The 26,415-nt window shown below is 49.1% G+C and overlaps 1 protein-coding gene across 1 annotated transcript in view; it reads left to right on the plus strand.

Annotated features, from left to right (window-relative positions):
• KLHL29 (kelch like family member 29) overlaps positions 1 to 26,415 on the plus strand; it is a 331,409-nt gene that overhangs the window by 87,372 nt on the left and 217,622 nt on the right. The window contains exon 2 of the mRNA XM_005895660.3: positions 4,413 to 4,520. The gene's annotated coding sequence lies outside the window, so the exon portion shown is untranslated. The remainder of the gene's footprint in view (positions 1 to 4,412; positions 4,521 to 26,415) is intronic.

Genomic DNA, 26,415 nt, shown 5'->3' on the forward strand with positions numbered 1-26,415 from the left:
ATGCAGAGCTGCTCTCTGATCCTGCATCAAATGGGAGCCTCCCTAATTGGTTTCTCCTCTCTTAAGGCAACTTCTTTCCCCAAAAAATTGATATCTTTTATAGGGAAGTAAAAATGAAATCCTGGGGCCTTTGTTTATTATTCTCTTGGCTATCAATTTGGTTCATGTCAGGAACCATCTTTATTTATAGACTTAGAATGGGTCTCAAAAATATCTCTGAGTTAATTTTGAGGATCTCCCAGCATTTAGATAGTTATGTAACCCAAACAGCCCATCCATGAGTCTTGGTTTTATATTGGCCTTTATGCTCTGTCAAACTGAATTAGCATCTTGTAAGGGCCTTGAGCAGAGAAGGCAATGGCAACCCACTTTAGTATGCTTGCCTGGAAAATCCCATGGACGGAGGAGCCTGGTAGGCTGCAGTCCATGGGGTTGTGAAGAGTCGGACACGACTGAGCGACTTCACTTTCACTTTTCACTTTCATGCATTGGAGAAGGAAATGGCAACCCACTCCAGTGTTCTTGCCTAGAGAATCCCAGGGACAGGGGAGCCTGGTGGGCTGCCGTCTATGGGGTCACACAGAGTCAGACACGACTGAAGCGACTTAGCAGTAGCAGCAAAGGCCTTGAGAAGGTGAAGGATTTAAGACCAATTTCATAGACATTGACTTATTACTTATTTTTAAAACTTAAGTTAAAAAAGTCCCTCATCCTTTGGCTTTTTAAATTTTCTTTTGATAGGCCTGGAAGCTGTCCTTTGAGGATGAGATTAGTGGGAGAGAAAAGGTTGGATTGACCAGAGAGGTCAGAAGTCAAGTCCAGAAGTTGAACCTTCATCTCCCTCAGGGATGAAAATTCATACCTACTTCCCTGGAGTTCCTGGTTTCTTTCCTGAGATTCATTTTCCCAGGCCATGATCTTTGGAAACTAAAGATTTTACAGTGTTATCTTGGGAATTAAATTGTTACTAGAAATCGGTTTCTAGTCATTTATTTTAAAATCATTTTAAGTACCATGTATCTCATTAGAGTAGAATATGTTTAGGTAGATGGATGGAACTTATAGGCTTTCTAAGAAGAAAACATAGTGAATAATGAAGGGTCTATACACACCCCCATGTGATGGGTGCTGTGAGCCAGAGATTCAGACATTAAGATAATGTCTGTGCTCAGGATGCTCAGGATGCAAGAATTAGTGGTTGGGTGGAAGAAAGAAGAGCAAGAAGAGGAAAGAGATGAAATTACTGAGATATTAACTAATGCTAAATATGAGCCAAGAACAGCTAGAAACCCCTCAAGGGAGGGGCCTCTGGTCAGGGTGGGCAGAGATGTCATGACGGAGGTGTGACTTGCCCTGGGACTGTGAGCAGGTGATAGCAATAGCGAGATGCTGATGCTTTTGCTGTGGATAATAATTATGTACCAGTTTCTCTGATACATTAATAAAGAGAAACGAGAGTTCATAGAAATTAAATAATTTAGCTGGTGTCACAAAACTAAGGGCCATGTTAGAATTCTAATTCAGAAGTCTGATTTCCACAGTCCTGCCTCTAACCGTCTCTGAGAATGTATTCATTAGGATCTTGACAGGAAACAGACACATCCAAATGTGTAATCTGAAGAGAGTTCAATGAAAGGGCTATTCACAAAGGTGTAGACACAGTAGGAAGAGAGCATACAACAGGGCAGTACCCCAGGGCTCGTAATCAGGGCAAGGGGAGGGAGCTGTTACTGGAAGGCAGAGAGAGAGCTGTGTCCTCCTCAACACCAGCCACCAGCCGTGACCTTCAGCAGAAGGTCCCAGCCATCTCATGAAGACTCTGCAAGGAAGAAGGAGAGGGGGCAAATAAACACCCAGCCCCACCCCAATCCCAGGTCTCCTGCTGGTGTCTGCATTGGCTGAACATAACTGGAAGTCCCAGGGTCTCAGAGCTGGAGTGATGCTCTCCGTGCTGACTGGGTGAGCCTCCCAGGACACAGAAATCGATGGAGAGCTGACCTGGAGGAGTGAACAGGAGATACCCAGCACAGCCTGTGACGTCTAATGTCAGTTTGCGCTAGGATCTTTTCAGAAGCGCATTAGGGAACAGCCGCAGAGAACTCTGCTCTGCATGCAGTTTATTTTTGTTCAGAACTTTGTTTTGGTTATCTCCTCTAGAAGTTGGCCTCCGGGGACCACAAAGGAAGAAGCACGAGGCCATTGTCACAGAACAGTGTAGACTGCCCTGCTGACTCGCCCCCTGAACTGCCCCGCAGCTCCTGTCTGGGCTGCCCTATCCATCTGGCACAGCCCAGAGAGTCGAGCCGTCTGAGATGGAGAGAAGGGAAGCCAGTTAACCTGATATTGGCAACCAAGAGTTTGTCTCGAGAGTGAGAGCTCTTTCTAAAGCTTGGTGGCCAGGGTCTTGGGCTCTCGGTTAGTAGGCTTTACAGTGGCTCAGCAGTAAAGAATCCACCTGCCAATGTAGGAGATGTGAGTTTGATCCCTGGGTGGGGAAGATCCTCTGGAGAAGAAAATGGCAACCCATTCCGGTATTCTTGCCTAGGAAATCCCATGGACAGAAGAGCCTGGCGGGTTACAGTCCATGGGGTCACAAGAGTCAGACACGGCTTAGCAACTAAACCACCCCCACTCTTCCAGTGGCCTGCAAGGCCCCACACAAACTGAATTCTCACCTCTCCAGCTTAATGTCCTGTGTGGCTGTCCCATGTCCAGCCACAGCGGAGGGTCCTTGCGGATCCAGGAACACGAGTCACTGATTCTTGCTCTGCTCTGAATGCTCCCCTCCCCTGGACACCTGCATGGCCCACACCTGCGTCACTTTCCAGTGTACTCAAATGTCATATTCTCACGGGGCCTGTTACCCCAACCGCCCTCTCTACTCTGTACCACACCCCACACTCATCTCCTGCTCCACTTCTCCTCTAACAGATAGTCCTGACTGCCTTCAAATTTACTGGACAATTTGTACTTATTTCTTAAGTTTATTGTTTATTCTGTGTTTCCATCCACTAGAAGATGAGCTCCAGGAGGGCAGGATTTTTTTTCTTCTGTTTTGTTTCCTCGTAGTCCCAGCGCCTAGACACTGCCTGATGCATAACAGGGACTCCGTTAACATGTACTGAATGAATGAATGGGCATATAAATGAATGAGATCCTCAAGGATCTTAAAATGGACTGACCGCTGTCCCCTAGTCCTCTCTCTTCCCCAACACATATCTGCCAATGATCTTTCCCAGAAATACATCGATCGTTTTTGTCACCAGTACTGTTGATACTTTGTGGCCAAAGGGTTCGATTTAATCGTAAGCTTCACGGAAGCTTGGTAGAGGAAATGTGCTCACGACTTTGGCTCCATGTCAGAGTTAAATGGTGACCTTGGCTTACTTTGCTTCCCTACAGAGGTTATTTCTTAATCGTAAAGGGAACACACTATCCTTAGAAAAAATACTGTTTTTGCCACTTTCAGCTTTAAAGTGGCCATTTGATATGGCCTGCGTGTCTGTCCACAGCAGCTGAAAAAGCTTAAGGTAAGAGGCTCAGAGAAAGACCCATCGTGTCATTGGACTGAAGTGCATCGTAAGATGAAATTAGTTTACAATAACTTATTTACCTGTCCACATCCTTCATATCACATTAAAGCTTTCCCCAGCTAGCCGGGACTCTGGAGTGCTAAGAGGAAAAGGGAAAATCAATTGATAATGATATATTCAATTTAGAAAAATATATTGATCCCCAGGTAATGACAGTTGTGCATTTATTGCAGTGGAGGGTGATGTTGCCTGTCCTGAAGATGGTATTCATATATATTATATTTGAAAGAGGAAACTAGGAATAACCCTGCCTCCCCTTAACATATAGTCTCTTTCTATGAGGTATTAATCTATATATTTCATTAAAAAAACCATCTCTCCAGGGAACCCATCATTTGCCTCCTCAAGATCTTCTGGTCCATTGTCTAAAAGTAATGATTTGTTTTGGTGGTTCTCAAGTTTGTGTCCTATTCTCTTTTCAGCATTAAATTAAAGATGTACACTTTTTATTTTTTCCCATCTCTGGAATTTCTTGGTTTGGATTAGATGGAAAAGAATGCCATGATTCTCATTATTATTGAGTGATTATGGCTTTGCTGTGGGGATTAGAGCCTTGTGCATTGGGGAGTGGGGAATTGAGATCTCGTATCTGCCCCCTAGGATTCTCTGCTACCCACTCAGACCCCCTTATCTTGGTGGCCAGGGCAGAGTTTGGGTATGGCCTGTGCGTGGTCATCCACACCAGGAAATCCAAGGTAGGGACAAGCTCCCATTTAGGATGGGGACCACCTAAGATGCTGGAATTCCACAAAAGAGCTTTTCGAAAAAGATGCTATCTTTTCGCCACCGCACCCTCACTCTTCTCTTGTCTCTTTTTAGACGGCCTGGCCTCCTGGTGATGCTCACGTCGTGCTAAGTGTTGGTGGCCATCGAGGATTTTGCATCCTGGGGACGAATCCTGAGCTTGCCAGAGACGGACGGTGCAAGGTAGGTCAGCTCACCTGGAAGTCAGAAAGACATTTTCTCTGACAGTGATTACCTCGGGGACGTGAGGTATAATAGATGTAGCTGGTCCTCTCACCATATTGTTCATGAGATTTTTACCATAGCCCTGAGATTCCCTGGTACCCAGAGCCAAGCTTAGCCCTCTGGGCCCCCACCCTTCTGGAATCAATGCACAAGCATGACGGGCTCTCTTGATCACTCACTTGGGGTTCTGGCCCCACAGGAATTTGGGTCTGGGGGCAGCCAGCAGCTACGTGACTCTTAAGCTCCTCAAAAATTGTAATTCTTCCTTTCTAATTTAACTTTCTCTTGTTATTAAAATAGTATTGTTAAGTGTCATTAAAATATTATTAATATTAAAATGTTAACATTAAAATATGTTAATATTAAAATAAACAATGTTATAGTATTTGTTCATTGCAAAAATATTTTAAAAGATAGCACCTAAAATTATATAAATTATATATAACCATAGTCCTGAGAAATAGCCATTTCAGTGTCCCTTTCCTGGCTGTTTTCCTTTAACAGAGGGCACACGCACACATGCACACACACAGATGAGGTCACATGGTGTGTACTGCTTGGTGACTCATTATGTCCACTTCACAGTCTGTCCCTAAATACAATTCTATAACATCTTCTTTTGGGGGGCCACACCCTGAGGCATGTGGGATTCTAGTTCCCTGACCAGGGATGAAACCTGCACCCCCTGCATTGGAAGCACGGAGCTCCAACCACTGGACCACCAGGGAAGTCCGTCTACAGTAGTTTAAAGGCTTCATATCGTACGGCCATAATAAGCTCTAAAGTTTACTTGTATGTGTGTTAGTTGCTCCGTCGTGTCCAACTCTTTGCGACCCCATGGATTGTAGCCCGCCAGGCTTCTCTACCCATGGGATTCTCCAGGCAAGAAAACTGGAGTGGGTAGCCATTCCCTTCTCCAGCGCATCTTTCCGACCCAGGGATCAAACCGGGGTCTCCCACATTACAGGCAGATTCTTCACCATCTGAGCCACCAGGGGAAGCCCCACAGTTTATTTAACCAGTGCCTTAATAATGGAAATTCAGTGCATTTTTGATACATCACTCTTACCAATAACACTACAACAAACATTTTTGTGATGTGTCTTTACATAGTCATTTGATTATTTTCTTGGATTAAATTTATAGAGCTCAGGCTTAAAGTTTTGATTCAGAAGCCTCCAACCTAGATTATGAAGACCAGGCAGTCAGGGGAGTTGAGGAGGGGCGGGGGGGCCCAGAATAATGAAGGTGGGAGTTGGGGGCGTGGGCAGTGGGATTCAGGCCAGTTGAGGCTGAATGGCCTAGGCTAGCACGTCTCGATGACACTCAGGCCTTTAGGGGTCCAGGGGCCAGTGTCACCCAGCATCACTTCTGGGGCCTGGTGCTGGGTGAGCTCAGGTGTGTGCTCTCCGCAGGACCACGCCCTGATGCCCACTGACCAAGAGCCTCAGGGCCTCTGCCTGGGGCCAGCCTGGAGCCTGAACCCCAGCTTCCTTCCAAATCAGGGGCCTTGGCAGCAGACCAGCCAGCTTCCTCCATGTCCCCATTGTCCAGTGGTCAGAGAGCTTTCTCTCTGGACTCAGAGGCAGTGGGGCTGGGGTGCCCTCCACTCCCAGGGCCCTCACAAACAGAAGGGATCCCAAGGTGCAGCAGCCATTGCAGTCAGCAGGAAACTGGAGGGGGCTCCAAGCCAGGCCTGAATCAGCTGCTCAAACAGAAGAAACATCCACGTGCATCCAGCCTGCTGCCACCCAGCACCCCAGGCAGGGTGGCCAGCGGGGGCAGATGGGATCCTGACCTTGAGAGTTGTTCTCAGAGCACCACTGGCTGGCTGGACAGTTATCTGGCTACTCATCCTGGACACTAGGGAATGCTTTGCTTCTGCGACTGCCGGGCCAGAGAGGAGAGTTTGAAAACTAGCTTCAGTTGGAAAACTGAGCCTGTTGGACCAGTGGTAAAGGATCCACCTGTCAATGCAGGAGACGCGGGTGCGATCCCTGGGTCAGGAAGATCCCCTGGAGAAGGAAATGGCAACCCACTCCAGTATTCTTGCCTGGAAAATCTCTTGGACGAAGGAGCCTGGTGGGCTCCAGTCCATGGGGTCGCAAAGAGTCAACACAACTTAAAGACCAAACAACGAGAACAACAAGCTTGGATTTGGTGACCATGGCATTCAGTGTTTGAGAAAAGATTCAGGAGATGCTCTTCACTGAAGTCAGCCTTCCAAGAATATGTCTTCGAGTTCTAGGGTGAGTGTGGATGGCAGAGAGGGGACAGAGAGACCCAGGCAATGGTTCTGATGGCCCTTATTTGGGAGTCTTCTCCTCCCCACCTCTGTTGCAGGGTGACACACGGCTCTTATTCATCCCAGCCTTGGAGAAGCCCGTATTTTAAGATTGGGAAGACACTGAAGGTGACCTCACCAGGCATATCTGGTAGGATACACTCCTTGTGGGCCTCAAGTCTCTGTGAACGCCTGGTGATCTTCCCCACCATCTGGACAGCCCTGGAGGATGGGAATCACATTGATTCTCTGTGTTCCCTTCCCCCACCCCACCCCGTGCCTGCTGGGCTTTCAATAAATATTCACCATACACTCAGTCATAACCATTCTTTGGAGCACCACCACAGCACGTGGCCCAGTGCTGGGCTGTCCATTTCCTTCACGTGCAGGACTCCCACTGGTTCCCAAGAAGATAAGAAGTTTCCATGGCCCGCTTTGGCCCTTGGTGACCAGTGGTAGAACCATCACCTTCCTGTGGAAACTGGGTCAGATTGCCTCGCTCTGTGTTTCCTGCTACAAAGCAGGGTCTGCTCAGATAAAGAGCATGGAGGGCCACTCTCTGCTTGGCAGTGGTTTGATGAGAATCCTCTGCATAACCGAGAGGATGGTACCAGAACCAGCCAGCAGGAGGGAAATCTGAGGCCAGCACTGCAGTGTGTGATCCTGGCTGCAGCAAGGCTGAGCAGTTGGGGGTCAAGCTAAGGATCTAGTTTGTGTAAGACTGAGGGTTGAACCAAGAATGGTATTAATAGACACCTAGGTGCAGAACTGATGAAGAGCCAATGCCAGTTGCCATCAGTGGGTAGGAATGCCCCTGCGTAGCATCCCCAGGCCCCATCCTGGGACTCTCAGTGATGCCCACCCAGGCCCCAAGTCCCTCTGTGAGCCTGGCATCCTGGGAGGACATTGCAAATGTCCCAGGTCTAACAAGACCTGGAGTTGTTCCATAGAGGACACTGTGTGCTGTGCCCTGGACTTTTGCACTCAGAGCAGCTTCACCCTGCAAAGCCAGCCCAAAGGTGCCCTTGCTGACCACACACATCCTCTCCTTTCTTCACTCCCTCGCTCCACACAGCCTCTCTTCTGTGGCTCCCCATTCCCTCCTCCCTCCTTCCCTTACTCATCCATCCCCTTTCGGCTTCCACCCTGAACCAACGGGCTGGGGCACAGATCCTTCAGTGGAGCCTTAGCCAAACCCTGAGCCCTGGCTGGGCATGCTTCATGCATCACTGGCCCATTCCCGGCCTGGTCCCTACAGCTGATCCCTTCCTTCCCTCTTTTCCTCAAGACCTCCCGCCAACCCTGGACTCCTCAGTCAGGGTCCTTTTGTTTCATGGAGAAAGGGAGCCTCCCACCGTCAGCTTGGGCGGGCTGTATCTCCCTGTCTTTCTGGCCACTCCAGACCGTCTTTCCTTCTGCCTGTAAATGAGGGTGTTTGTGCTGCTGCATTTTCCTCAGCTTTCCTGTCTCTCAGTGGCCCCTCTACTCCCTCTGCTTCGGCTGTCCCCGGGGCTTGATTCTCGGGCAACATCTCTGTCCCAAGGTCCTGACCTCTTCTCTCTAGTTCTGAGAATCCATTACCCACCTGTCTGATTGCATCGCAGACTCGGCCTGGCCAAGAGAAGCCACCTCTTGGCTATGAAGCATCGGCTCTCCCTCAGCTCTCTGTGAACCTTTGTCTCCTTTGCCTTGAGCCTCTCATCCTCCTTTCTGGACCATGAGCTTCTGGAGGACAGGGATCATTTTCTTATCTCCCTGTTATGGCATCAGATGATGTTATTCAGTTCAGAGATCACAGGACTGCAGGACAGAGTGACCTCACAGACAGTGTAATGTATGGGACCTTGGAAGGAGAGACCACTGGGCTCTCATCCCAAACCCACCACTAGCTCTTGACAAGCCCCATGCAACTTTCTGAGCCTCCATCTCCTCTGCTTTAAATGGAGAATAACCCCCCATCTTCCTAACTCCCAAGAGAAAGTGGACAGGTTCAGAGGCAAAATGATGCTACCTGGGCCAGCAGTGCTCAGCCCTCAGTGAACATTGCAGTCACCTGGAGAGTTTAAAAAACAAGATGCGTGGGTCCTTCCCCCAGACCTTCCAATTTCATCATTCTCATGAGGATGGGCATCTGTGTATCTTAAAGATTTAACCAATAGTCTCATCTCAAAGGTATTGCCGAATTCCTGGATTCTAAGCCCTGAGGAATTGGGGTGAAAGTTATGGAGATTTGTTGTTGTTGTTTTTCTTCAGTAGCTAAATCGTGTCCGACTCTTTGTGACCCTGTAGACTGCAGCCTGCAGGCTTCTCTGTTCTTCACTGTCTCCTGGAGTTTGCTCAAACTCATGTCCATTGAGTTTGTGATACCATCCAACCATCTCATCCTCTGTTGTCCCCTTCTCCTAGATTTGGTGAAACAAAATTCCTGTATGATGTTGTATAATTTATCTGCTTTTTCAGCTACTCTAAAATCTAGCCCCTGGATCCAGGCTTCTGAAAGCTGGGTACCTTGGCTGTGACACATCAGCCCTATTCATCTTGCCCCACCCCAAAACGCTTTTAATGAACCCTACAGGCACTGTCCTCGTGGCTCAGATGGTAAAGAATTTGCCTGCAATGCAGGAGACCTGCATTCAATCCCTGGGAAGATCCCCTGGAGGAGGGCATGGCTTCCCACTCCAGTAGTCTTGTCTGGAGAATTCCATGGACAGAGGAGCCTGGTGGGCTACAGTCCATAGAGTCACAAAGAGTTGGACGCGAGTAAGTGACTAATACACACAGGCTGTCGCAAGCTCTTTTTTCCTATGGAGCATATGGATATGCCTACATTTAGGAGTTTGTGGCAGTCAATGTCCATCCTGTCACCGTGTCCCCTTGCCTGGGACCCTTGGGAGAAGAGTCTCTGATTTCAGCACAGACAAATTCTACTGAGCCTTCATCATAGTATCTCATACTGGATCATGTTGTAACAGATCAGCTCCTTGTTTGCCTTTTGCAAGTCTAAACAGTGGCTTTCAAACCCAATTGCATATTAAAATCATATAGGGAAATTTTTACAGGTCCGATATCCAGGCAACACAATAGGTCAATTAGACCAAAATTTCTCGGGCTGAGACCCAGGCATTCATATTTTTGTGACACACCCCAGGCCATTCCAGTAGAAGGCCAAGGTCAGAGGCACCACCAAGTACGGAGGCAAATCTGTGACCCACTTGTAGCAAATGCATGGACTTCCTACGTGTGGTTTCATGGAGGCAGCAAGCCTCGCACCCCTGCCTGCCCCCACACTTGTTTGTCTTACAGTATCCTCATAAGTCACCTTCGATCCTTTCTGAACTCAGTGAGGTGAAAACAGACAGAAGAGAAAGCTTCCTGCTTCTCCCTGGCTGGGCCCTGGGCACAGCTCCTGCCCCACTGGACCTCCCAGGAGAGAGCATTGCAGACGCCCTCCCCTACCCACAAGCACCAGGGTAGAACATTTGGTGCTGGTGATCCCACAGTGGGGAATTGCAGCCTGTCTTCCTAGAGTTCTCCGGGGACCGACAGGGTCATCCACCAGAGCAGCCCTGTGCCCAGGATGGTGGCTGCACCCACCTTGTCTGCCCTCCTTGGCCTGTGAGACTCAACCCCATGCTGAACCATCGACTATCATAAGCCAAAGGCAGGCAGTGCCCCAGGGGTGGAGCCCCCATTTCTGGAGCTGAGTTGTTGAGGAACAGAATGCACACAGAGGGTGCAGTTCCCCTCAGCTAATAGGGATGGGCCGGGGCACACACGGCAGTTTTCACTCCAGCTGCAAAACCTCGTTTGGCACCTGGGCCAGAAATAGCTTATCTGTAAACCTCAGAGTTTATTTTTGTGGCCAAGTTTGATTTTCCAGGTGACCTGTCTCCTTCCTTACATTGCACCTGCCCCAGAGACCAGGGCTGATGACTCACAGCTGTGAGTCTGTGCCCTATGGGAGGGCACCTGGCCCAGGGGGGCCTGGGAGTTGACACCCAGCCTGCACTCTGCCAGCTTTTTTGTGTACTGTGAGGGCTCAGAGGGAGGGCACCTCTTACTGATTTGCAGGAAAATGCCAAATAGACTGGTAGTAGGCCCTGCCAGAGTCCTGCTATGGGAGAGAACCATGCACATGTTTGTCCAGTAACCATGGAAGGATGCTCCTGAATTTGTGGCTTCTGTCTCTTATTGATTGTCTCATATATTCACAGGTCACTCAGAACTTTTTAGCTTTTATCTTCTAATCATAAATTCTGTGTGTCTGTGTGAGTGTGCCTTGCAACATGACAGACAGAGCCAGAAGCATTGAGGCTATAGGAGGAATACCCAGCCTGTGGTAAAACAAATGTGTATTCCAACATTCATTCATTCATTCACTTAAGCACTCACTGGCAGCTACACTGTATATTGTTCTAGGTACAGGGTCCAGTGAGGTCTGACAAAAACCTGTCCTCAAGGAGCTGGCAGTCCAGTGGGGTGACCAGCAAGCAAATACCTTCATGTAATAAGATGTGATAAATACAATAATAGGAATATAGACAGGAACTTACACAATGTGCTATGGAAGAACTCATTCAGTCAACAAATACTTCTTGAGAGTGCCTGCTCTATGCCAGGTATTATTGCAGCATGGGGATACAGCAGTGACCATATGAAACCAAGTCCATGATCCAGAGCTCACGTTTGAGGCCATGAGAGTACTCAGCCACTAACTTACAAGGTCAAACCACAGGCTTCCAAGAAGAGGAAGCTTCAAGCTGGAAATGCGTATGTGTGTGTGAGTTTCTGTGTGTGTGTGTGAGTGAGTGCTGGCAGCATTTCAGGCAATAGGAAGAGCTTGTGCAAAGGCCTGAAGGTATAAAAAGACAGGAGAGCCCAGAGCATAAGTGCTAAAGGTGACCTAAGAAGTGGGGGATGTGGCTGAAAATGTAATTGGACCTCTGCCGTGATGGGCATTGAGTGCCATGCTAAGCCCCCAGGAGCCACCCTCTCAGATAATGGAAACACGGCTGAAGGCTCACCAAGCACTGGTTAGAGACCACTGTCGCAGCCAAGCTTCCTGTGCCCTCCCTGACCCCAAGACTCTTTGGCAGCCCTGTGCCCTGGGCAGCTGCTACCCAGCCTCCCTTCATTAGAATACCCAAGGCTAAGGTCATATGACTTACTCTACTCTTCCCACGACCCAGTGCCTTCAGTTTGCAAAGTGTCTTCACATAATTTCATCTACTTGGTCATTAGGGAGACCCTAGGAGGTAGACAGAGAGTGATGATTGTTGCCATTGTTTATGCCGAGCAGCAAGCTGAGGCTCAGAGAGGGTCGGTGTCTTGCCTGAGGTCACACAGCCAATCAAAGCAGAGTAGGAACTGGAGTCCTTGTCTCGATTCCTAATCCAGAGCTCTTCTTATCTCCACGTCAACTGCTACTCCATAAATTGAAACCTAAGAGCCCTGAGCAAGTGTCAATCTGCACCTGCCTGTCTTCCACAAACATTACTTGACCACCTACTGTGTGTCAAGTCCAGCATCAAATAACCATCCTCTGGGCCTCAATGTCATCCCACCCATGGTGAGGCAAGAAGCCCAAAGACTACCGTCTGGGGCCCAGGCGTCACCCACCTTCATCAAGTTGAAGAGCGAATGGAATTACCCCTGCAGGCTGGAGACCGCTCCACTCACTCACCGCATCGTCTCATCCAGGCCACTCGGAGGCGCGCTCGTTACAGCTGCTGATGCGTGGTTTTGCCCTTCCTTGTAAGGGAGCTGGTTGCTAAAAGAATAGCGGAGACTTAAGCCTCATTCACAGAGCAGGAGCTTCCCTGTGTAAGACAGACGCAGCCTGGCAACCCTCACAGGCCATCTTTTGATTTGTAGCAACTCATTTAGATAAAAGCATCTGGTCCGTGAGGTAGCAACAACAACGAAAAATCATTAAAAGCATATTTCTGCTTTTACAAAGTAACCTAGTAACAGCGCAGGAGGTAACAATTAACCCGGCCCCCCTCCTCCAGGTACACAGACAGGCAGGTGCAGAAAATGGGGAAAAAAGTCAGGACAGGGAGAGGGTGTATTCAGGATCCCTTCTCAGATCAACGCCCACGCTCACGGGTGTGACCAAGGCAGCCCTCTCCAGCCCTCCAGAGAGCCTCGTCCTCCCATTAGCACATACAGGAGCCATCCTGCTTCTCCAACCCAGAATAAACAGTGTGATTATTTACTTAGCACCAGTTCAGGGTTTTCTAAAATGCATTCAAAGTGCTCTGCACCTTGCACAGGTGAGCAGAGAACTGCACTATTGGCTTTGGGAATCGGATGAAGGAAGTCTGACCCTGTACCAGATAGCCAAGCTCACCTCCCATGACATTCACCCCAGAACCCTTGTATGCACGCACACACAGCCTCTGCTCCCATCCAGACAGACCTTGTGCTCCTAACTGACCCTGCTTCTGTGCACCGCATCTCCAGGCTCTTGTCCTGCTAAGCCTGCATCTCCCAGCAGAGCCTCTCCCATCCCTACCTATCTCCCAGCAAAGTGCTCCCAGGCCACCCACTCCTGGTGAAAATTTTCTCTTCTCCTCTGATTTCCTGATGCTGTTTGTCTCCCCGGCACCCATTTGGTTCTTCTTGGATCAAGGGCAGTCCTTGATCCAATGTACTCAAGGCTCATCCCCAGACTGTGAGCTCGGAGCTGATCACATGCTAACACTAGAAGGACTGATCACAAGAGGTCAACTCACATGGCCTCTGGGGTCCCTCAGCCCCTCTGTCTCCCTTCCATCACAAAACCCTCTCACCTGGCACCTGACTGTTTTCTTGTCTGCTCTGGGAGACAGCCAGGAGCCCCCTGGGGTCAGGGGACTGGGTCTCAGTCCCCGGGTCCCTCCTCAAAGCCTGACCCAAAGAAGGCTCTGGAACATTTAGAGGATGAGTGAGTGGCATGTGTGCCTCACTCAGAAGATTCTTTCAACCTGCTCACCTGCTCAGGATCTGCCACGCCCATCAGAGCAGGTCCCATCACCCACCTCAGAGCAGCGAAGGCCATGCACTGACCAGCCCTTCCAAGGCCACTGTCCCTGGGAACACCATGCACCCCCAAGCCAGAGCTCATCTTTCTGATGTTTCAAGCTCAGTCTCCAGTCCAAGAGAAAGACAGGTTCCCCGGACCCTGCATAAACACAGGGTATCAGTATTCTCAATTTAACATTTAAAACATTTTGGGGAAAGTGTGTCCCATATTCAAAACAACCTCACAGCATTCATTCGTTCATTCATGCATTCGGGGATAGCTCAGTTGGTAAAGAATCCACCCGCAATGCAGGAAACCCCAGTTTGATTCCTGGCTTGGGAAGATTCACTGGAGAACGGATGGGCTACCCACCGCAGTATTCTGGCCTGGAGAATTCCATGGACTGTATAGTCCATGGGGTCACAAAAATTCAGACACAGCTGAGCGACTTTCACTTTCACAATAGTAAGCAGTGTAGCATAGCAGTCAAGGGCACAGACGGTGGAAGCAGGCTGCCTGAATCCTAATCCCGGCCCTGCCCTCACCAGCTGTGTGACTTTGGCACATTATTGAACCTCCTCATGCCTGTTTCTTCACCTGAGGATTATAATCCTTATTATGAATACACATATCTGATTTGTTTTTGTTGTTGTTTAGTCCTAAGTCATGGAGAAGGCAATGGCACCCCACTCCAGTACTCTTGCCTGGAAAATCCCATGGATGGAGGAGCCTGGAAGGCCACAGTCCATGGGGTCGCTGAGGGTCAGACACGACTGAGCGACTTCACTTTCACTTTTCACTTTCATGCATTGGAGAAGGAAATGGCAACCCATTCCAGTGTTCTTTCCTGGAGAATCCCAGGGACAGGGAAGCCCAGTGGGCTGCCGTCTATGGGGTCGCACAGAGTTGGACACAATTGAAGTGATTTAGCAGCAGTAGCAGCAGTCCTAAGTCATGTCTGACTCTTTGCCACCCCATGGACTGCAGCCACCAGGCTCCTCTGTCCATGGGATGACCCAGGCAAGAATACTGGAGTGAATTGCCATTTCCTTCTCCTGGGGATCTTCCCAAACCAGGGGTCAAACCTGGGTCTCTGCATTGGCAGGTGGATTCTTTACCCCTGAGCCATCAGGAAAATCACCTACCTCACAGAGTTCATTTAATAGTTAATTGCTGATTAAACAGTACAACACCTAGACTAACTCATGAAACATAGTTTAATGCAAGGACTCGCTATGATTAGCCTAAGGGCCAGGACCCTGGCCGAGTCATGGACGTAATTCATACTCTCTTCAGGACCAAATGCACCTTCAGTGAAGGTGTTGGTGTGTCCACCCCTGCTCCCACCCCCATGCTGGTCACCCTGTGGCCTTTGCTTGCTGAATACACCCAGTCAGCATGGGACTTCTGCTCCCAGGGAGGTGGCCCTCCTTAGCCCACAGGGATCCCAGTGGGATCTGGGATAAATAAACCGATTCTCCACGGCAACAGCAGACATCCTGGGTTCCCTCCTCCCCACTGATGGTGGGGGATCCCCCAGACCCCATCACAGAGGACTTGAACTCCTGCTCAGCCCACAGCTGCCCCAGCGGCCCAAACCCGGACAGTGGATGCCTGACCATCAGGCGCTGGGGCCTGCCCCACCCAGGGCTGCCACTGGCCAGCTTCGGAATCAGGAAGCACGTCCCTGCCCCTCTGTGGATCTCAGTTTCTTTATCTGTGTCACGAGGGGGGTGGGTTCAAAATTGATCCCCAAGGGCCAATCAGGCAGCATCCCTAAGAGCAACACTCTGGATGCAGCCGCATGGGGGCTTCAGGGACTCCACAATTAGCACTGTGTCAGCTTGTCCTCGGGGCATCTGTCATTAACAATTATGAAGTCATTATCTGGTAAATAATTCATAACCCGAGAGATGGGATAAGCCGCCAATAAACAATAATCCATTTAGAACCAAGCTTGGCAGGGGCATGTGCGAGCATGGAGACACGGCTCCCTCTCACCGCCCGTGTCCTGCTGAGGAGCTCTCCCGGCCAACCCCTCCCCTGGCTCATCAGGGTTTAGTCTCTGGAATAACAAGGACGAGTATCAAGTGTTGACCAAAGGCCAAGGGCTATTTCTCCTCAAACCCTCCCAACAGCCCTGTGGACAGATGTGGGTACAGTTATTGTCCCCCTTTCCAGAGAGGTAAACTGAGTCTCAAAGGCCAAAGTGGGCAAATGGGGTGGTACAGCTGCCATCCTGGGCATAGTGATGCTCCGGTGGACCTCCCCGTCGGTCCCCACAGGCCTCAGAGAACTCTTGGCAGAACTGGCTGCAATTCCCCACTGTGGTGTCACCAGAACCGAGGGTGCTGGCCTGGCTTCTGTGGGTGGGGAGGGGAGCCTGCAACGCTCTCTCCTGGGAGGTCCAGTGGGGCAGGAGCTGTGCCCAGGGCCCAGCCAGGGAAAAGCAGAAAGCTTTCTACTCTGTTTGCTTTCTCTGAGTTCAGAAAGGATAGATGGTGACTTAAAAGGATACTGTAAGACAAACAAGTATGGGGGCAGGCAGTGGTGCAGGGCACGCTGCCTCCGTGAAACCACACCGAGGAGGTCTCATGGGTTTGCTACAAGCGGGTCACAGATCTGCCTCCACGCTTGGTGGTGCCTCTGACCTCGGCCTCCTGTTGGAATCACCAGGGGATCCCGGTGACTGATATGAAGACATCTCCCTTTTGCTCATCACCAAAACAGGAGTGCTTCCCTTGCGTTCAGGCCCTTGTTCTGTGTGGCTGGTACCTCCTCTCCCTCTGGCAGCTCCAACTTGAGACCCGCTGTGCCAGGGAGGTCCCAGAAGCCCCCTCTTCCGGGCCAGCTCCCCCACCCCATCAGGATGAGACTTTCCGTGCAGGTTGTGGACCGAGTGACAGAAAACAGAGCTATCGCTTAGGAAGTGGGAGGAGGAGTTCTCAGCCCGGGGCCGTCAAACGAGTGAGAGAACTCGGCTTTTGTCACGAGGCAGAAAGCGTGGCATTTCCGTGGGCTCTGACAGATAGCCAGGGACAACCTCCGACAGTTCTCAAGAAATGATGCTCTGTTAGGAGTGCGTTCACATGTAATTGGTCCTCTTGTTCTCGGTGAGCGGGAGCTTCGGGGCTGCTAAGAGATGTGCACAAAGGAGGCAGAGCCAGGGGACCTGCCAGGTGTGCCCGGGTCCTTCTGCTTGTCCTCCAGTGAGCCCTGGGGATGGCTCAGCCCCCCCACGAAAGCCTGCCCCCAGGTCTCCAGGGCAGGAAATTCCATCAGCTCCCAGAGTCCCTGCTCTGCTGGCTCCCACAGGCCTTTTTTTAATCTGACCTAAATCTCCCTTGCTGCACCTGAAGCCCATTTTCCTTTGTTTGGTTTTGAGTGGAAACAGAGAGTAGCTAGAACCCAGATGCCTCCTCAGCTGGATAAATCAGGAGTCCTTCAAACCTCCTGAACTCTGCCCTGTTGAATCCCCCTACTAAGTCTTGAGAGAACTGCTTGCACAGTGATGCATGAGACGAGGCTCCATCCCCGTGGGCCAGGGGCTTGGTGGTGGCAGAGCCCCCCTCCTTCAGCACAACAGAGGGGGCCCCTGAGGCTGCTGAGTGAACTGAATGAATGGGGGTGAGGGAGAGAAGCAGAGGGGAGATGGGCGAGCGGGCAAATGGATCAGCACCACACAGTGAAAATTGCAAGGATGGAATCTGGCCAGGGAACTGGGGAAGCTTCCAGAAGGAGGTGATACCCACCCACATTAAATGCTGAAGGAGGGAGGGAGTCCGCTGGGAAGGAAGGGACTGGCTTTCAGGCAGGTTCTCCTGCCCTCCAGGTCCCTGGTTGGGGGTTGAAAGCGTAGTTCCCTTAGTTACATTCCTCTTGACATTGGTCACACAAAGCTTCCCTGGTGGCTCGGATGGTAAAGTGTCTGCCTGCAATATGGGAGACTCAGGTTCGATCCCTGGGTTGGGAAGATCCCCTGGCAAAGGAAATGGCAACCCACTCTGGTACCTTTGCCTGGAAAATCCAGGACAGAGGAGCCTGGTAGGCTGCAGTCCATGGGGTTGCAAGAGTTGGACATGACTGAGCAACTTCACTTTCTTTCTTACTCCAGAGCTTAAGCAGACTTTCTCCAGCCTGCCTCAGCTGGTGGTGAGTCCAGAGCCTCACAGAGTCCTTTGCTTTTCAGTAAGCTTGCAAGGAATTGCAGCAGGCCCCCTGGACACGGGCATCCATGCAAAAACACACGTTCTGGAGCGGTTCTGTTGGCCTTGGCATCTCCTAGGCCTCTAGATTTCTGTCTCATTTTTGTGCCTTTTTACCTCTGGGAACAAGCCACTCCTACTTGTTCAGCTATTTTTCGGGCCATTGAAGCCAGTTCCTGGAAAAGTTGGGTTCATAATTAAAAAAAAAAAAATCAAATTTGTTTGGATAGCAGTGGGTCACAGCTCAGTTCTGAGTTTAAAAACAGTGACGCTGAGTGTCCCTGACAGCACTCGGGCAGGGTGCGGTGAATGCAAGAGAAGAATTTTTATTTTTCCTAGGCCAGTGGAATTAAAACCTTCCTACTCTGTCAGATGAATGGAGAGAAACTGAATCCCTTTTTCCTAAGCAGTTATCTAACTATGATCCTGAGATGTGAGCCAGGTCATTTGACCTTTTTTTTCCCTAAAAGCCCCCTAGAAACTATTCCCCCTCAATACAAAGAGACAAAAAAAATGCGTTGATTGGATTTAAATAATGGAATTGCCATTAATATCTTCCATAAAAGATGATTGATTTTGACTTGGATTTATGGGAAGTTAGGGCTTATAAAAGTAAACAGAGTGGTAGTCATTCAATATTAATGTACTGCCATCCCACCTCCGTGTTGGTTAAGTGGATGGGCTCCTGGCCAAACCACCCCCATGCCAGCAGCTGGGTCATGGGGACCTCTGGAGGGTGGGGAAGGTTGCCTGGGCCCAGTCCAGTTCCCAACTGAGCCCCCTAGGAAGCCAGGCTGCACCCTTCCTGCCTTCTTTCACGTTAGATTCTAAGGAGATGATCTCTGCCTTTTTTGTCAAGAAGCTGTGGGTGAGACCAGCCACTCTCTGCATTGCTCTGCAAAACCCACTGCTCCTAATAGAACTGAGGACCCCCTGATGGCTCAGAAAGTCCCTCCCTCCCTATCTCTGCACTCCCAAGAGCTCCCACCCTTCTGCAGACACACTCCCAGCCCCTTGCAGGTGGGGGGGTTTATGAGCCACTGCAGCCTCCAGCTCTGCCATTCCCGGGCCCAGAGCTCAAGACCTTTAAGCACAGGGACATGTGGGCTGGGGGTGTCAGAAGGAGCTGCTCCAGTGACTCTTTGCTCCTGCTCAGTAGAAGGTGTGGGGGAGGCCCAGGTCCTCCAGGAAAGTGGTGGCAGGGTCCCATGGAGCCTTGTTCGGAAGGACAGGTGATCGAAGGTGATGCGGTGTCAGCTGCATCAGGATGCTGACGGCTCCCACTCTTGTGGGTGTCCCACCTAGCCAGGCCATCAGAGTCCTTCTAATCCTCTCACTCTGCCTCTTTCATCCCCATCCATGCAGTTTGAAACCCTTATCACTGTCCTCCAGCCCTCAAAGTGCTATTGATCTCCTGTCCCTTGGCTATGAACTGGCATCTCCCAGACACGTCCCCAGAGTCTGTATCCCATGTCCCCCTGCCTTCCCCAGGATGACCTCAGATGCCACGAGACCTCTCAGCACTCATCTTCCCTCCAGCCCACTCCCCTTCCCACATTCCCCACCTCTGGGAATGGCCACCCTATCTACCCGGTCCCCAAGTCAGAAGCATGGGTGTACCCTCTCTCCATCATTCCCCACCCCCACACCCAGGCACCTAGCTCTGTCTCCTAACCCCTCCCCACCCATCCTTCCCTCCATCCCCGCTGCTTTTGACTTAGTTCAGCAGGGCCTCACCACTTCCAACCTGCAGGACCCCACGATTTCCTGCCTCATTCTTTCCCCTCCCTCCCTCTTTGCCCCCTTCCGGTTCCTGCACACTGGCCTCCAGCATGATCCTCCAGGGTGTAAACTGTACCTCCAGTCTCCCCAGTCCGTGTAGGATGAGACCCAGACATCTGCCTTTGGAGCCCCCACCCCTATGCTAACACCACCACTGTGATCACACTCTGGACTTTACACCACAGTGCCTTTTCCAGGCCATTCCTTCTACCTGGAATGCTATTCCCATTGCCCTGTCTGGACTTGCCCACCTAGACCTCCTCCCCAGGCAGAATCAGCCACTCTCTCTCTATGCTCACATGACATGCTGTTTATACCTTAAGTGCAGGAAAGGAAATGAGCGTTTAAGGGCCTTCTATATCATACATGATAGAGGCTGCCTGCCTTGCCCATCCCACCTTCTGGAAACATCTGTACCCACCCACAATCCTTCCTGCTGATAGCAGATCATGCAACCCCAACCCTCCAGCCTTAGTTTCCTGGACAAGGGGCAGAGTTCTGAGTTCAAGGGTATCCTTCCATCAGCTGGCCAGGACTAATGTTCCTGACTTTTAAAAATTCACTAGACTAATAGGATCTCTCTCCAAAGAACCAGAGAGAGTTCCATTTGAGGCTGGGCACTTCAGCCAAATGATCATTTTGATGCAACACAAGAGCAATTCTTCCGGAGCTCAGTGCACGACTTGGTTCAGTCTCAAAGGCAGTGGTCGGAGGGTGGAAGGCAGGAAAAGGGAGGTGATGGCTCAGGAGAAGCAGAACCGAGAGACAGAGCTCATTGTGGCTGCCCTCTGACGCTCTTCCTGTTTTTGCCCACCTGTTGGCTCCCACAAAACCTCACATAATCTCACAAGAGTCCTGCCTTTCACATGAGCTGGTGTGGGTGGCTTCTCTTTGGTCCTAGAATGTCTACTTTGGAGGGCCTTGTCATAATCCTGCCAAGTAGATATTATTATGATTGTTGTTTCTGCAGATGAGTGCATGGAGGCTCACACATTTTAGGTAATGTACTCGATCAAGGTCAGGGTGAGGAAGTGAGCAAGCTGAGAGGAGGGCCAGTCTTTCTCACGCATGGTAGCACCACTTCCCCAGCACTGGCCGCCTGCTTGTCTCCCACTCAAGGCTGTCTGTCAGCTCCTGGAAGTTAGGGGCTGGATCTCATTCACCAGGGTGCCCCCATGCCCACCAGGGCTCCAGCACCATGCAGGCCTCAAGGGTCTGGTGGGTATAATTTAATATCTGTACTGCCCAGGAGAAAAGCACAGGACTCTAAGCTGAAAATCCAGAATTCAGGTCCTGCCTCCCTCCACGATGGTTGTGTGATCTTGGGCAAATCACTTTCCTCCCTCCAGTGCCTGCAACAGTGAAAACAGTCTAAGGTGAACAGACAGACCTCATGTTGTTGTGCTTTGCTTTATTGAGCTTTCCAGACACTGCGTTTTTATCAGATTGAAGGTTTGTGGCAACCTCGTGTCGAGCAAGGCGATAGAAGCACCGTTTGTTCAAACAGCATTTGCTCACTTCGTGTCTCTGTGTAATGTTTTGGTCATTATCTCAATGTTTCACACTTTATCATATTTATTATATTTGTTATGGCGATCTGTCACCCCGATCTTTGACATGACTGTTGCAAAAAGACTATGATTCGCTGAATGTTCAGATGACAATTAGCATTTTTTAGCAATAAAGCATTTAAAAAAATTTTTATTGGAGTATAGCTGCTTTACAATATAGTGGTAGTTTTTGCTGTACAGCACAGTAAATCAACTCTCTTTTTTGTAATTAAGGTATGTGCCTTGTTTTTTTTTTTTTCGATGTAATGCTATTGCACACTTAATAGACTACAATGTAATTCAAACATAATTTTTATATTCACTGGGAAACCAAAGAATGTGTGTGACTCGCTGTATTGAGATATTCACATTATTGTAGTGGTCTGGAACCAAACCTGAAATATCTCCAAGGTATTCCTATAATGGGACAGTGGGATGATTCTGCACGATTTCTTTTTAAAAATTTATTTTGGGCTTGTCCAGCTGTGGTCCTCTGGATCTTTTGTTCCGGCATACAGACTTCTCTCTAGTTGTGGCACACAGGCTCAGTTCATCCTCGGCAAGTGGGATCTTCCCTGACCAGGGATCGAACCTGAGTCCCCTGCATTGGCAGGCAGATACTTAACCAGTGGACCACCAGGGAAGTCCCTCTGGATGATTTCTGAGGGCCTTTCCTGCTCTGAAATCCCATGGCCTTGTTATCTCTGCCCCGCCTACCTCACAGGAATGACGTAAAGTAGAACACTCCACACCCCTGGCCAGCTGGCTGTTCGCCCCAACCTGTTCTTGCAAATAGTGCTGCCCTTTTCCACTCCATCCCCTGGAGGCCCCTCGCCTTTTCTTTCATTGCTTGCTGTTTGCAAGGGATTTGTGCCATGGCCACGTGGACCACAATTTTCATGAACCCCTGATAGCAGCTTTATCTAATGAGGATGAGATGCTTACACATATTTTCATTCTTTAAAAAAAATTGACTATTAATTTGTCAGAATTATTCATATTTTACTGATGATATTTTCCATGTATCTAATCAGGGAGCTCATGAATAGAAATGAAACTATTTAAATACAGAGATGGTGTACATTGTAAGAGCTTGTTTTCTCAAGCTGTTTCATAATGCAGTGAATACATTTATTTCTTCTAAAAACAGATTTTGCAACCATCAAAAAAGTTTTTTAAATCTTTGATGAGATATGACTCTATTCATATTTATATGAAAAAATATGCTCAGTTGGTATGAGTGGCGTACGTATGAGTGTGTTTGCACACATGTGTGTGTCTGAGATGTGTGCTCATTAAAAGTGTGTTTCCTTGTTTTCACCATGGGGATGGATGACAGTTTTAAGTGACAAAAATGGAAAAACACATTTGGATCACATCTTTAGGATGGATGGATGACGGTGAAAGTGCAAATTGAAACGGGGCTGAATAATATTTGAGATAATTATTTGTACCATGCAGACTTTTAAACTGCTCAAAATTCCAGGAGCACTTACCTACATTGAAAGAGGCTTAGAATCATTAAACAAAGCCAGATATTAAATATACTACTGCTATCTCTCGAAACATTAGCAAGTAATGTAAAACACATGGCATCTACTCAATGGAAAATCTGAGAATACAAATTATAATAGTTGTCTTATAAGACCTCTGGGAAACTTGAACTAAATTGCTTAATTCCATTAATAACAAACTATTACTCTAGCTATTAAAGTAACATAAGGTAATAGAGATCATGTCAGGAGATTACACTGAGGCTCTTTCTTCACCTAGCACAAATTTATTCAGGGGCATTGATAGATTTTAATTGACTATGGCAACTGAATAGCAACAAAGGAAATTGAATGTCTTTTGAAAAGCTCCACATTTTGTAGAAGCAAATAGCAACACCAAAGTGAGGATTTGGGGTTGCTGGGAGAGGCGAGAAGGACATCAGGGAACATCTGTACCAGAAATACTTGCCTGTGATTGCCAGAAGTTTCTCAGAAACAGGCATGTCACCAGCCCGAGTATCTTTTCAGCTCCTGCAGTCCAAACTGAAACAAAACCAATCCATACTGCTATAATCCACATGCTTTGTCATGGGGCACTCTTCTAAGATATAAGACCGGAGGGGCTGAAGGCTGCTGAGTCTTCTCTGGAGAGCTCCTCAGCCTAAGGGACTGGCAATGGTGTGAGTGACCCCTGATCCTGGGCCAGCAATGTTGTGACTGACCTGTCACCATGACCCCGAATGTGAGGACCACAGAAGACTCTCTCAGTTCCCATCAGGTCCAGGATGGATTCTGGTGATCTGTCACCTACTTTTCTCTTCCACTTTTTACTTCTCATTGCCATTAGGACGTCATTCCTGCATCTCATACAGGCCTTGCTTTGCGTAAAGTGATTTTCTGTTATGAGTCAGCTCTGGCTCCCATAATGAAATACCACAGGCAGAGTACAACAGAAGCTTTGTTTCTCACAGTTCTGGAGGCTGGAAGTCCAAAATCAGAGTGTGTGCATAGTCATGGTCTGGTGAGGGCTCTCTTCCTGGCTTGCAGAAGGCCACCTTCTTGCCATGTCCTTATATGGCAGAGAGAGGGAGGGAAAAGACTCAGGCTTTCACGAGTGTCTCTTCTTGTAAGGACACTAATCCTAATGGATCAGGGCCCCACCCTTATGACTTCATTTAACCATAATTCCATAAAACCTCTATTTCCAAACACAGTCACATTAGGGGGTAGGGCTTTAACATATGGATTTGGGAGGGACACAATTCAGTCCATGGCATCTTGTTTCCTCATTTCATCTTGTCGGGCTAAGCTCTTCTTCTCCACTCACCCCCAGCCCCAAGTAGTGTCTTAGTGCTACCTCAGTTCTCTGTTTGAAGGAAAACACATTTTTAAAGGAAATTGTAAAAAGATGTGAGGGGCTACTGGAAGCATCCTTGTGGTGGCATTCTAGGAGGTGGTAGAGAGGCCTAAGAGCAGTAGAGGACTTGTCAGCAAGGTCACAGAGTGCCCCCCAGTCACCCCCTCACGATGCTTTTTTTAAACTGAAGCATAATTGATGTTCTAAGATCATGGTATCCAGTCCCATCACTTCATGGCAAATAGATGGGAAAACAATGGAAACAGTAACAGACTATTTTTTGAGCTCCAAAATCACTGCAGATGGTGACTGCAGCCATGAAATTAAAAGACACTTGCTCTTGGGAAGGAAAGTTATGACCAACCTAGACAGCATATTAAAAAGCAGAGACATTACTTTACCATAAAAGGTCAATCTAGTCAAAGCTATGGTTTTTCCAGGAGTCATGTATGGATGTGAGAGTTGGACTATAAAGAAAGCTGGGCACCAAAGAATTGATGCTTTTGAACTGTGGTGTTGGAGAAGACTCTTGGCAATCCCTTGGACTGCAAGGAGATCCAACCAGTCCATCCTGAATATTCATTGGAAGGACTGATGTTGAAGCTGAAACTCCAAAACTTTGGTCACCTGATGAGAAGAACCAACTCATTGGAAAAGACCCTGGTGCTAGGAAAGATTGAAGGTGGGAGGAGAAGGGGACAACAGAGGAGACGGTTGGATGGCATCACTGACACTATGGACATGAGTTTGAGTAAACTCCGGGAGTTGGTGATGGACAGGGAAGCCTGGCATGCTGCAGTCCGTGGAGTCACAAAGAGTTGGACATGACTAAGTGACTGAACTGAACTGATAATGGATGTACACTAATATTAAAGTTACAGGTGTACAATATAGTGATTCATGATTTTAAAAGGTTATTCTCCATTTATGTGAAGTGAAAGTCGCTCAGTTGTGTCTGACTCTTTGCGACCCCAATGGACTACAGAGTCCATGGAATTCTCTAGGTGAGAATACTGGAGTGGGTAGCTTTTCCCCCTCCCGGGGATCTTTCCCACCCAGGGATCAAACCCAGGTCTCCCTTATTGCAGGTGGAGCCACAAGGGACACCCAAGAATACTGGAGTGGGTAACTTATCCCTTCTCCAGCAGATCTTCCTGACCCAGGAATTGAACTAGGGTCTCCTGCATTGCAGGTGGATTCTTTACCACCTGAGCTATCAGGGAAGCCCATTCTCCATCTACAGTTATTATACAATATTGGCCACATTCCCCATGTTGTACATCTTTGTCACTTATTGTACACCTAATTGTTTGTAGCTCTTAACCCCATAGCCCATCCCCTCCACCCCCTCACCATGTTTTTGCTGAATTGTGTCCAAATCATTGCACCTTAAATATGGTTCTTAAATTGCCTGGCCTGGGGCACATGATAATATCACTCCACAGGTGTTTGAAGCTGTGCCTTTTGATGTCTGGGCTTTCCCCAGGCTTTTGTGTATGTCCTGAACCTCACCCCACTTCAGCCTGTAGGATACTCATAATCTTCTTAGTGGCAACAAGTGTAATGGTCAGCCCTGCTGCATCCACTTGGATCGAGAACATTCTCTCCCACTGCCCATTGGTCCCAGCTTCTCTCCAGAGCATCACAGAGGAGCGTTGGGGACTGACGTGCTCCGCAGTATTCACTCTGTGCTCACAGTGCCAGTGAGAGGACTGGCCCTTCTCAGGTCCTGTCAGAGCCAGGCTCTGGGTGTGGTGCCCAAAAATGGGCACCAGTCCCGGCTGCGGGCGCCTGGCTCTCTGGCGCGGGGAGAATCTAATCCCGCCGCAACTGCAGCACATGCTTCTGTTTGAAAACCTCCTTGGCAGGCAGGACCTCCTAATTTTTTCCACTTCTTGTGATTAGCGTTGCAGACTAATCCTAGCACCAGACTCAACACCAGCTGTTCTTCCCCCACTGCTTGTTTTCACTTATAAACCAAATCCTGGAGCCGCTGTCACATCGGCTGGCCCTGCTCCTCCTTCAGTCCGAGCTGCAGCCAGTCACCTGCGGCATGATGTCAGGTGCATTATCTTTCTACCTTGCCGCCTGGGTCCTTCCCACAGCCTGGGCAGTACTGCCAGGTCTCAGAGGGCCAGCGAGGGTCACGCTCAGTTCCAGAGAGGCCGTTGCTCAC

Source organism: Bos mutus, chromosome 11, assembly GCF_027580195.1.
Source record: "Bos mutus isolate GX-2022 chromosome 11, NWIPB_WYAK_1.1, whole genome shotgun sequence".
NCBI classification, from domain to species: domain Eukaryota; kingdom Metazoa; phylum Chordata; class Mammalia; order Artiodactyla; family Bovidae; genus Bos; species Bos mutus.